General features: G+C 40.5%; 1 pseudogene; it reads left to right on the forward strand.

Annotated features, from left to right (window-relative positions):
* The first annotated feature begins 10404 nt into the window (after positions 1-10404).
* Positions 10405-10522, forward strand: LOC126274413 (5S ribosomal RNA; annotated as a pseudogene).
* The last annotated feature ends 1644 nt before the right edge of the window (positions 10523-12166 follow it).

Here is a 12166-nt window from a genome sequence, read left to right on the forward strand (position 1 = left end):
ACAGGAAACGTGTAATTACTGTTACGCCAGTATACACTACTCTGTGACTAGAGTGCACTACTCAGCGTATATGTTATGAAACAGCTGGTTGGTCTAAGTAATTTGATGTTGGTAATTTGTCCATGTTGTACTGTTCAAATTCCTTTCGCCCCTTAGAAAATAACTTCTGTTCGCTGTTATTTAGTACTAAGTTCATATTTAAAGAACTATCATATTCTATAGTTTTTGTCTTACCGAACTTCAGATACTCGTATTTTGTGTCTTAAAGGGAGTTCCTTATTCTCAGCCATTATGTAAAGATTAGCTGGGTGGATGAACACTGAATTGTTTATAATTCTAGTATGTTTGAGTGGACTGACCCTGTCTCTTCTCGTAAACCGAGGAGGTGCTCGTGAAGAAGCTGTTCACCTACTGAGTACGTTTGGAATACGAATAACTGGCTTAAAATGTTTGAACTGCTGTTGATGGTTGCATTGGTCAAACAGTTACTTTTTACTTGAAGCATTTGGAAGTAATTCAGAATTTTGGTTTGTTAAGTTGGTAAGAGAGATAGCAATAATCTATTGTCTTAGTTGACAAACGGTTAAACGAAAGGGTTAAAAGAAAATGGCTTTGTACCTTTTGACGCCCATGGATAACTCTAGTATTTCTGTTTTTCATTCCAAATTGTGTTTGTATGTGGGTGGGGGGGGGGGGGGAGATGGTTACATTCATTTATTTCCGTTACTAAACATCTTAATTAATAGCTGTGACTTCTTGTCTATGCATGGCGCTAATAGTTTATTACAGGTCCCATACGTTATTCTAGGCAGAAGGGCCAAGCGGCACACTATTTGTAAAAAGAAAGGCCAGCAAGTTCACCTAACCATTTGTAAAACTAATACCAGTACGTTATTGCACTACCTGTTTTATTCCGATTCCGATGCAGATGTAATTTGGACGTGCTTGCATATCCAAAGGAACAGGCACTGCAGCGACTACAGCCGTTATGAAATGCATTCATTTTATTCGCAATTGCTAATAAGGACAGTCATCAGCTGCCGGGTGTAATGACGTCACTGAAAATTTCTGCCGGACTGCTTCGATTCCCGGTCCGGCACAAATTTTAAGTGTCGTCATTTGCATTCTACAGCTGATGGTTGTTATTCGCAATTGTGAATACGTTTAATTTGGAACCAATACTATGTTCCATAGCCTCTCCTTCCCCTCACAAGTTTAGTGCTCTTGCTCACCAATTTGTTTACAATGGATTAGCACCGGCCGATGTGGCCGTGCGGTTCTAGGCGCTTCAGTCTGGAACCGCGTGAACGCTACGGTCGCAGGTTCGAATCCTGCCTCGGGCATGGATGTGTGTGATGTCCTTCGGTTAGTTAGGTTTAATTAGTTCTTAGTTCTAGGCGACTGATGACCTCAGAAGTTAAGTCGCATAGTGCTCAGAGCCATTTGAACCATTTGAACAATGGATTAGCTAAGATTGTATCTGTTGTTTAATTCTGTGTCTTGAGTGATTTCTCTAGCCAGCAGTTTGTGAAACTATGAGTTGTCATTGTTTTAAGGGGAAAAGTTATACTTGAAGGTTCTTGGAACTCTTTGTACACATTAGTTACTGTCGATATTACTTAACTGTAAGCAATAAAAGCTGTAAAGCTAATAATGTTCTTCAATGCCGGTTTTATGAACTGACCATCTGTTTTCAAGTGTTTGCAGGGACTGACAACTAATCGGCTTTTAAGATATGTTTCTCAGGTGTCTTGGCACCTTACCACTCCCCTTCCGCTCCTACCATTTCCGAAGTGACCTTAAGTATATGTAATGTATGCATAAAGGTTATCGCTTGACAGATTCATTCTTAAAAATTGTTAGTGGGCCTTAAATCATTGAAAAAAGCGGGAAAGATTCAAGGGAGAGCTATCTTTGTCTCTTCGACAGTGTCACAAAATTACTCATAATGTGCTGTATGGGACATTGTATGAGACTCGTGTATCATGAATACTCTTAGAAACTGTTTCGCTTATAAAATTTCCTTACTTTGTCAGGTGTCAGTAACGCCACTGGAGGCATTCAGTGTCGTGGTTACCACTGGTCGTAATGTTTTGCCTCATCAATGCATATCCTGCGTAATGACCACGTCAGCAAAACTAGAGGAATACGGAAGAATACTGAAAGGAATAGTCTCTCTATATGCGTACCATCCAACGTTGAAGTACTAAGAGGGGAAATGATTCTTGTTCTCTACATGATACTGGTCGTATGGGCGTAGTAATGTAAAATATGCCACAGATTCGTATTATCCTTCACATGCATATTATTCCCAGACATAGAAGTGACCGCACACGACGGGATAGCCCTCTTCTTACAATGAATTGCGCCACTGGATCTGTTTCAAGAACATGTTTGCTGCCGCAGATATTTTGTGCAATTGTCACTGTCTGTTTAAAAGTTACTCTGATGCTAGTTTGTTCCTTCACGCCTATATTTGCGCGACAATACGAGAAATACATGTGGCTCCCATGTTGATAGGAATCAAGCACTGCGTCCCACATGCGGCCAGTTACTTCCCTGGTCGTAAAATTCGTTACTGATTGCACTTTCTGAACTCTGTAATAGGTCTTATTTATGCATTCTTCCGTCGCTTCTTAACAGCACATTTCCATATTGTTGGTTGAATAAGACTTAGGCAAATTCACACCCCAATATAATGTAATACCCCTTATGTGTTTACATTTCTAACTGTAACTCAACTATAAAAATGTAAAATTTGGTATTTATTAATGCACAATTTTTCTAAAAACGAAATGTAAACCTTAAAGAAAACATCGCTGTTGTACAACCAACAATAAGTGTCCAGTGCAACTGTTCACAACAAATACCAAAAATTGTAATTTTGTAATATGTGTATTCTAAATAATTCTGATTGTTGGCATATATGTTACTGACAAACCATACAATGTGATTTATTATGTTAAAGAACAGTTTTACAGAACAAAATGTCAAATACCCATTTGACAATTCCAAAGACAATACCACAACTATAGATCGTATGTAAGTGCGTTGTATCTAAATCTAGAATGTTTGGTTCGTAAGAACACAAGGTCCTTGTATACAATAACCAGTAGTTATCTTAAGATGACCTAATAAGCCGAAAACTACTTCATACAAGTAAAAATCATTAGAACAAAAACCCGCCTAAGTGTTATTCAACCCTCAATGTCGTAACAGGTCCTGTACGTTTACATCCCATCCAGTTAAAGTGAGTCACACAAGGTGCCATCTGTTGCTACATACCTAAACAAATTAGCTTCTTATTGCATCTGCGGTGGTTTAGCTACGTACACAAGTAGTTTGATGTAGCATGTGGAATGTAACTTGACAACATACTGAAAAACATAAAGAATTGTCTCACAATCCCCTCAAGTATTCGCTCACTGTGACTGCTGAAGAAGATTGTAAATGCCGTATGTAACTGAGTTAAGGGCGACTTTCTCAGAGCGAACTCCTTCCATACGTGTGGAAGATATGTCATAGCTGTTGATGTTGAATTATAATGCAGTTCAATTTAACACTAGTACATAATGATATGTTAGAGCATTTGATCACTCCATTATAATCCACATTCAAGACCTACTCTCACTAGTATATGTAGTAACTAGTTCGAGCAATTGAAGGTGGTGTTAGACGACAGTGTGAAAAAAATGTGCATGTACATGGTGTAACGGTTATAAGTAAAAGTACTTTTGTATGTGATACCTTAATATGTACACACATAAGTGTTTTGGGTGTTTTTTCTGTATCGAACAGTCTACCAGCAAATACGTCGGAAAGTTTACGACCTGATGTTTTCTGCACGGTCATAACTTCACCACTAAGTGGACCCCTGTCACTATAGACTACACATGTTGCGTCCATGCATCCATACTTCAACATCTGACGTGCTGCCCAGGAAAAATAAGCATAGTGGCATGCTTTTGCTATATATACTTGGAGATACTAAACAATCAATACCAATAATTTTTTGTTTTCAAGTAAAGTCAATACTTCTTTAATGTCATTCAATACACTGTCCTCAGTCACCAACAAAAGTATCTGAACTTAAGCACTTTACAACCTGTATTTGGTGCAGTTGTATACAAGAAGAAGTCCTAAATGGCTTGCAGATTTTTTTTAAGAGAATTCAATTGCTTAATTTCCATGGGTTGAAGAGTAATATTAAGTCGACTTGTAACATTTCAATATAATTTTCATGTTTAATCCTAAGAATTAAAAGAACTGCTATTAACAAAAAAAAAAAATCTGAAAATCATTTAGGACTCGTTTTGTACATAACTGCACGAAATATATGCACAGTTTCTCACACTGTTCTATAACGTCACGCTGAATAACACGAATTCTTGCAATTGATTCCGTTGAGAGCAGTTCCTGAATGTGGAATACATTAAAGGGAGACGGTGGGAGAAATAATGAAAAATTTAGAAATTATTTTTATTTGCTTGTTTGATAGTAAATATAATTGAGATCATAATCCCAAAATTTTTACCTTGAAATTCGAACTACAAATGGCATAAAAAATTAAAATCCTAAGTTGTGTAATGCACCAAGCCCGCTAATCAATGTACCAAATGGAGGAGAAATTTTATTGCACAATTTGGCCTGTGAACCTAGAAAATATAGTTTTAGAAGACTGTAATTTTTTGTATACATAACAGCAGTGTTGTAAAGAAGGCTGTGGAGCAATTTTCTGGTTCAGTCAGTGTGGTATAGGAGGCTGTGGAGTGTTGTAAACAAGTTTTGTGCTGTTCAGTGGAATTCGAGTGACACTTGATTTATTGAGCCATTCTTTGTGCAAGGTTGAATCTGTTGATCCCTTTCTAAAATGCCTAGGCCTGGTAAAGTATTAAAAAATATAGTATGTCCCATATTTCCATTATAATGCGAAAAACTGACGTTGAGGTTAGGGTTTGGCCTGCAGATGCAAACAATAATTTGTCTCCAAGTGTATCTAAAATAAAACTTGGGACAGGGTTTGTGTCAGAAGAAACAAATCGTGACAGAAATACAAGTTACAGAATCAGAATTGTGGATCTAGAAATCGTGGCAAGAGCTCTTAGAAAAGCCTGCAAAGGCTCTGTTTGTGGAGGAAATGTGGATTTGGTTGATGATGGAAAGAGAGAAGGTTTGGTTTGCACATTGCACATTTTGTGTCAACACTGTGGTGCTGACAGACCATTCAAGACATCAAAGGTCAGTTATAGAATCTATGAAGCCTATATGACATTTCCTTATGTACTAATATGTATAGGGATTGGAAGAGATGGTGGAAACCTTTTATGTGGTATTATGAACATGCCTGGTTCTCCCCTAAAATTTTCTCTAACGAATACTGTTCTCCTCAATGCAGTTGTAGAAGTATGTGAAGAGAGCATGAAAATGGCAGTCCTGGGGGCAATTCAAGAAAATTGTGAAGCTACTAATAGCAACGATATAGCAGTTTCCTGTGATAGTTCGTGGATGAAGAGGGGGCTTACTTCACTGCATGGAGTTTCAACAATCATTAGTGCCGACAATTTAAAACTATTAGACTTAGAGGTGATGTCTAAATATTGTTCAGCGTGTTCCTTGCACAAGAAATATATTGATGCAGGTAAAGAAACAGAATGGAAAGAAGCTCATAAAGCTGTTTGTAGCAGAAATTATGCAGGCTCCAGTGTTGGGATGGAAGCTGCAGGTATTTACCATAGATCTTTGTGAAAGTATGGAGTAAGATACGTACAGCATTTAGGAGATGGAGACATGGCCTCTGTTCTAATGAACGGTGCAAATTTTTGAAAAGTAAGGAAAGTGGGGAAGCTTATACCCATAAAAATAATCTTCCTTATGAGGTTTCAATGGCCATTAAACCAACTTTTAGAGTACTTGCTTCACCAGAACTGCTAGAAAAATGTCTGCATGGGAAAACACAGAACCCAAATGAAAGTTTCAATGCTCTTATTTGGAAAATATGTCCAAAGACTGTGTTTGTTTCCAATTTGGTGGGGAAAATTTCTGCTTTGGAAGCCGAAGCAGTGTTTAATGATGAGAATGTGGCAAGAATTATCATCCTCAGCAACTTGGGCTTTACACCTGAAGTTTCCACTGAGCAGACACTGCAGATCATCGATAAGCAAAGAATCGTGAAGGCGGGGACTTCAGTCCAGAAACTACAAAAAATTGCTAGGCAACGGAGCAGAGAAGCTAAAAGTGCTGTGGAGGATGACGAGGAAGAAATGCAATATGGATATGGGCAGTTTTAGTTAATGTTTGATAGATTTCATCCAAACTTTAAAATGATTTTTCTGAAACAAGGTTTTCTGCTTTCAGAAACACATATATCAGAAACTACTGGGAAGATTGCAATGAAATTTGGCACACCTATTGTTTTATTTTGAAGCAATATTTAAGTAGAAGAAAATTTTAATCGAGATATTATACGCAGTTTTGTGGTTGGTAGTATATTGAAATTTTGCTTGTAAAAAATGTTCAAATCCAAAATATCACAGAAAATAATGGCATTAATTTACCAAAAGGTTACTGCACTTAATTGTACACCTATTAGTGTAGATTATTTTACCATTAAATAAATTTGAGTCGAAATTATGAAAAACTGTACCTTAAAATAGTAATGCAAAAAAAAATTCAAAATTACCTCACTGCATTAGATTGTTATTAAGAATTCCTCTATACATAAATGTGCAAAATTTCACTGAGATTGAATACAAAATGGCAAAGATATGGATTTACAAAAATACCAGTGCAAGTCCGCCGCCGTCTCCTTTCAAAGAAGCCGGCCGCGGTGGTCTCGCGGTTAAGGCGCTCAGTCCGGAACCGCGTGACTCCTACGGTCGCAGGTTCGAATCCTGCCTCGGGCATGGATGTGTGTGATGTCCTTAGGTTAGTTAGGTTTAAGTAGTTCTAAGTTCTAGGGGAGAGATGACCCCAGATAAGTCCCATACTGCTCAGAGCCATTTGAACCATTTGAACCTCTTAAAGAAGGGAAAAGTTGTAAAATTTCGTAACACAGGGCTACTGTGAGCTACATCATAATCAAGAATCAATAGGTTTGAGAAACCCTGAGTTGTACCCTAAAATGTAGGAAATATATTTTGTGTTCATTTCATAACCCGGTATGAACATGTAAAAAAATATATTCCGCTACTCCGTGCATTTTATGTGGGAGGGGGATAGTAACTAAAAACGTCTGTGACAATACATACATTTCCAAGCAAGAAACTAATTTGGTAACGGTGCTCATCTTAGGGAAACAAAATATACAATACTCACGTTTGACATTGTACATATTGCATCTCCTTTTCCATGATGGTCAATATTCTTTTCTACGACGACCACTGCATCAGTTACCATTCTACATCTACATCCATACTCCGCAAGCCACCGGACGGTGTCAGCACTATTATTTATTTTGCTATAACTGTATATATAAGTTTCATTGGCGTATTTAATCTTTACAATATAGTGAGCCATTCTTCTAATTGAGTATGAGAGTAAGTAGACGATTCCTATATCTATGCTGACGAGGGTGCAGAAGAAAGTAAGTGCCTGAGTTTGAGTTGCAAGCATCTGAAGGATAATGTTCAATTGCTGCAATATAGAGAATTACATAAAAGTCATACTAGTGTTAAGAGTTAAAAATACGGTGTCGTGAAACGATTAAAAATAGGCTGCACTGTAGTACACGTCGGTACTGAGTTAAGATAAGGAATATTTGAGTTTCATATGCCGTTTACGACAGTCACCGTACAAGCCACTGGATTACTGTGTATCACTTTAGCACATCTATTGTTTATGAGGTCTTCGTTTTAGAGCCGTACAAACATTGCGCCGAGAAATGTGTGTCGGCTTCTGATTGAAACAATGTTTCCATCACAATTCTCACGTACTACAACTTCTGCGTTCTTAAGTCCTTCTTAGCTGATAACGCTCGGGACGGTGAGTTCCATCGATCAGAGGGTTGTGAGTTAGGAAAAAAAAGAAACGAGCCCTCTGGGCGGTAAATGGATTGCCCGGAAGAAGTCGGAGTGTGAAGAGTGCAAGGATGAAGATTCGAATGGCCGGAAGTGGGCAGACGTCCCGCTAGAGGCGCTGCACGACTGCAAGGGGGCGACAGGTCGGGAGTGGAAAGTCTTGTAGTCAGAGCTGGGCCCCACAACTTAGCCCGATATTGCTTGCTAAGACACTGATGCAGCCTCTGAAGACTCTCGTATCTGACGTGTGGTGACCAGAAAGCTGATTATCTTCCCCCTGTAAGTAAAGGCCTAATGCAGCTGAAGCAACTACCTGTTATACATTTTGCATATATTTATACCGGAGAAACTTTCCATGTTTCGGCTGCTACTAGAAACACGTAGTCTTCGGCGATGGGTTGCCGAGCAATTGCATTTTTGTCTCTGTTTCCAGCGAATGTGATTCATTCCTTTCAGCTTCGTCTTTGCCATCAAACCACCACTCCTTTAGACTTCGCTGCTATTCTTACCACTGGTGGTTAGTCAGTTAGCTTTAAGGAAGTTCGCAGTCTGAAACTTGTACACTGATGTCGACAACCACGAGTTGCAGGTTGTGAACGAGAACAACAAGATAGTCTTTAGGCGTGGATTTTCTGTGGCTGGAGTACATCTTCGTTGAAATCGATCAAAAACTCGATTCTTTTCTTTTTTGGGGTTACGGCAAAGCTTGTACAAACTAATTATTTTTGGAAGGTAATACGTTTTTCATTTATTCGTCTGTCACTTTAGCCTTCTATATGCTCCTTACATGACGCATCTTTTATAAAGTAATGGTGTGTTGTACGGTACTTCTAAACTCTATGGTAAGCCATTTCATTTTCCGTGTTGCTGTTAACTGCTGCTGATCCTGTATTTATACTATCGTCCTTTATTATATCTTCAGTTTCCATTTACATTTACGCTATCAGCCAAAATAAAAAGAGACACGCCATGGAGGAATTATCCGAGTGGGACGGAAATCGGTATAAGTCATGTTCATCTACAGACAAACAAATGATTACACTTTGAGAAATACTGAAGCAAGAAAGAGCGTCGCAAATTGAACACCTCAGTAGCAAGCTGGTCCACCTCTGGCCCTTAGGCAAGCACTTGTTGGGCTTGGCATTGAGTCACAGAGTTGTTGGGTGTCTTCCTGAGGACCATGTCAAATTCTGTCCAGTTGATGCGTTAGATCATCAAAAATCCAAATCTGGTTGGACGACCCTGCCCATAATTCTCCAGACATTCTCAGTAGGTGGGAGATTCAGTCACCTTGCAGGAAAAGATAGGGTTTGACAAGCACGAAGACCAGCAGTAGAGATTCTCGGCGTGTCTGGTCGGGTATTATCATGCTCAAATGTAAGTCCAGGAATGCTTGCCGTACAGGGCAATAAAACGGGGCGTAGGGTATCGTCGCCATACCGTTGTATTGTAAGGGTGCCAAGGATGACAAGGGTCCTACTTTGAAAAGTAATAGTCCTCTAGACTCCCTGTTGACGGTCAAAGTGACGGGCTATCACCAGTGTCCATGGCGTCTCGAGACACGTTTTCGTCCTGGAATCTCATATTATGGAGCAGAATTGTCTTTAGTGGTGAGTCCCACTTCGAAATGAGTCCTGAAGATCAAACGATTTCTGTCTGTTGACGGCCCAGACAGCAGTGGTACATCAACGTTACTGTCTCCTGCCTACGGAACGACATCCAGGACTGATGGTGCCATTCGTTTGATTTCAGGACCCATTTAGTTGTCATCCGTGGCCCTGTTACAGCGCAGCAGTATGTCGGCGATATTCTACGCCACCTTCCTTTACCCTTAATGCCACACCATCCCGTGCTTACATTTCATGAGAGTAATGCCCGCCCGCACACGGTGAGAATTTCTACTGCTTGTCTTCGTGCTTGCCAAAGCTGACAATGTCCAACGAGGTTACCGACTCTCACCCCAGTTCAGAACGTCTGGAGCATTATGGGAAGGTCCCTCTAACCAGCTAGGGATTATGACGAGCTAACACGACATTTGGACATAATTTGACTACATTCCTGAGGATTACATCCAGAAGAACTTCATCAGTACCAAGACAAATAACTACTTGTATAAGGCCCTGAAGAGGACCAATGTAATGTTTACCTTCTCATTTTGAGAAGCTCTTCCTCTTGAAAAAATTCATTCAATTTTTCTTAAATTATAATCATTTACCTGGCCGTACATACACATCACATCTGTCGATTGTCGTCCACATTTAATAACATGTACCGATTTTTATCCCATTCAGATAACCCATTCTTGCTGCGTCTTTTTCTTTCTTTTTTTTCGTAGCGTGTGTACGATCTGTATATTTCATCTATTTCCTCTTCCCTTTTGGCCAGCCGAGGCAACGGCCTTGCCGCAGTGGATACACCGGTTCCCGTTAGATCACCACAGTTAAGCGCTGTCGGGCGTGGCCGGCACTTTGATGGGTGACCATCCGGGCCGCCATGCGCTGTTGCCATTTTTCGGGGTGCACTCAGCCTCGTGATGCCAACTGAGGAGCTACTCGACCGAATAGTAGCGGCTCCGATCAAAGAAAACCATCATAACGACCGGGAGAGCGGTCTGATGACCACACATCCCTCCTATCCGCATCCTCGACTGAGGATGACACGGCGTCAGATGGTCCCGGTCAGCCACTTGTGGCCTGAAGACTGAGTGCTTTTGGCCAGCCGTCCGTGGTGGACGTGCGGTTGTAGGCGCCACAGTCTGGAACCGCGCGACCGCTACAGTCGCAGGTTCGAGTCCTGCCTCAGCCACTGATGTGTGTGACGTCCTTCGATTCGTTAGATTTAAATACTTCTAAGTTCTAGGGGACTGATGACCACAGCAGTTAAGTCACACAGTGCTCGGAGCCATTTGAACCCTTTTGGCCAAGCACATTATGTCAGCAACGTGTGCATTGCACACATTATTTACCACTGATGAGTAAAATTTTCTTTTCTACCACCATGACAGGTACCGGTTCTATTGCAATAGCGGTGGGCTGCATGGAAAGCGGGCAACCTTCTGTCAAGTAGTTTCGTGTCTCCATCAATGTTTTTGGGTGGATCTCAGTTAAGCAGTATTTCTCTTACATTGTTGTTCAATGTATTTTTTAAAAAAAGTAAGTAATGTTTTCCTCAAACGAAAATTGGTGTGAATATCCCAGTACTTTATTAGGGACGGCCTTATTGCAGGGCATGTGGCCTGCCACCATCTGACCACTTAACTGAGCCGGCCGCGGTGGTCTCGCGGTTCTAGGCGCGCAGTCCGGAATCGTACGACTGCTACGGTCGCAGGTTCAAATCCTGCCTCGGGCATGGATGTGTGTGATGTCCTTAGGTTAGTTAGGTTTAAGTAGTTCTAAGTTCTAGGGGACTAATGACCACAGCAGTTGAGTCCCATAGTGCTCAGAGCCATTTGAACCACTTAACTGACCTATCAGCCAGTTGCAAAGCGACATGCATTGTAATGTTAACTTCGAACCAAGTTTTAAATAAACATATCTCGAAATAATGAATGAATGGTTCTCAAAATGAAAGAAGCAATAAGTAACAAAGCTCTTAAAGAATCACCTTATAACCAAACCACAGAATTTACTGCACCTACATACAACACCGCACTGAAAGTCGCATGTTGAACAACGCCCACAGTCCCTATACAGTTTTTCCTTCAGTAACTGCCGAAGTCATGTTTACTAATATTTTCAATGGTGTTACTAACTAGTATCGGCATGCAGTACCTGGTCTTTGGTCTGTACCTCTCTGCGACATTCCGACGGACATGTATTACCTTCGTGGTTCCACGTGCTCCCAGCTGTTAATATAACTAACAGTTAGTTGCTCCATGCTTGAGTATAACTTTTTATCACAGTTGGTTTCGGGAGTCGAGTGATGAATATACGCTGGTCGGAGACGGTAGCAGCAGTCACATTTGGTGCTAACTTTTCATTTATTCGGTGTGGCTTCTAATTAGCAGCGTGTTGCAGTCAATCCATTAGTGTGGTGTTCCGTGTTTTATGGTTTATTTTCAATTGTTACGTGCGGTACACCTGGGATATTTTGCGAAGGTCAGCTGTTAATTAGGCGCAAGGTGCCCTAAAGTTTCTCATGAGCTTAATGAC

The sequence above is a fragment of the Schistocerca gregaria genome, chromosome 5 (genome assembly GCF_023897955.1).
Source record: "Schistocerca gregaria isolate iqSchGreg1 chromosome 5, iqSchGreg1.2, whole genome shotgun sequence".
Classification (NCBI taxonomy): domain Eukaryota; kingdom Metazoa; phylum Arthropoda; class Insecta; order Orthoptera; family Acrididae; genus Schistocerca; species Schistocerca gregaria.